The sequence below is a fragment of the Mus caroli genome, chromosome 9, assembly GCF_900094665.2.
Source record: "Mus caroli chromosome 9, CAROLI_EIJ_v1.1, whole genome shotgun sequence".
In the NCBI taxonomy this organism is placed as follows: domain Eukaryota; kingdom Metazoa; phylum Chordata; class Mammalia; order Rodentia; family Muridae; genus Mus; species Mus caroli.
The window spans coordinates 86,563,373-86,564,639 of record NC_034578.1 but is presented as its reverse complement, the minus strand read 5'-3'; positions in this window follow the sequence as shown (position 1 = coordinate 86,564,639).

Below are 1,267 nucleotides of genomic sequence, written 5' to 3'. Positions count from 1 at the left end.
ATGGTTATGCAATGGGAACTTTTATAGAGACTATATTTACAAAACCACTTGCTTTGATTTTTCATTTTTATTATTTTTAATTGTGTCTGAGTGTGGGGATGTGTATGTGAGTGCAGGTACTNGAGAGACCAGAAGCATCAGAATCCAGAGAGCTGGAAGTAAGCCAGTTTTAAGTCACCTGAGTNATAGAAACAGGTCTCAGGTCGTTTGGAAAAGCAGCAAGTTCTCCCAACATTGCTGAGCCAGCTCACCAGCCCTTTCCTTTGGTCTGTCTTAATTCAAACTTTCACTCTTCCTTTTTTTATTTAGTTCATGAATTTGGGGTGTAATGTTCTCATGGGTTAGTTATCTAGAAGCTACCTGTCTTTTCTCCTGTATTGAGGATCTAGGGGAAAGCGTGGCCAGTTCCTACTTTCTTTCCCTTTATAACAGAGCAGATCAACATGGCTCACTGAGATGTGCTCATGGTTGTTTTGTCTTAATTAGTTAAAATATGAACAGTACCAATTACTTGATTCATAAGGAAAAAAAATCATTAAATTAAAATCACATTTGACTGGTATTAGCATATTAGGGCATATATTTTTATTTAAGTGCAGAGACTGTCTGAATCTTAACTAACACACACAATACGTTCATGGAGAAACTAATTAACACTCCAGCCATGAGCACAATTCCCTGATGACTTGATTTCTCAATGAAACTAAAGATACTTTTTGACCTACCATAATGTTACTTCTGCCAAGGTTAAGGGAAAGATATCACCATAATTGGAGCATGAGTCTGTATTAGCCTGATTTAGGTTAGGGAGTCAAGGATTTGCACAAGGAAGGAATTCATAATAATTAGGGTGTAAAGTATAAAAGCAAGGGGCTTAAACACAGCATAAATTAATTATTTAGTGCTGTTCAATCCATTTAGACTTATAAATTACAAAAGGTCATAGGACAAAGCCTGTGTTCTCTTTCAGTTGAACAGTTTAAGATTTCTGAAAGCTAAGTCATTATAGAGCACAAACAAGCATGCTTAAGAATCCATACAGCAGGAAATGTTAGGTAGGCAAGCAAACATGTGTTAGCAAAAGACTCTTTGTTAAGTAATGCTAAGAATCCTTAATGCCTAAATTTCATATCACACAAACNTGTTTGTTTCCTGTCTTTGTAATTAATGACATAATATATTTATGCCATATTGAATGACTTTATTCCATTGATGGTGAAGTTAGTGTTTTCTTATTTGATGATACAGGTTTCAGTAAATTGATGAT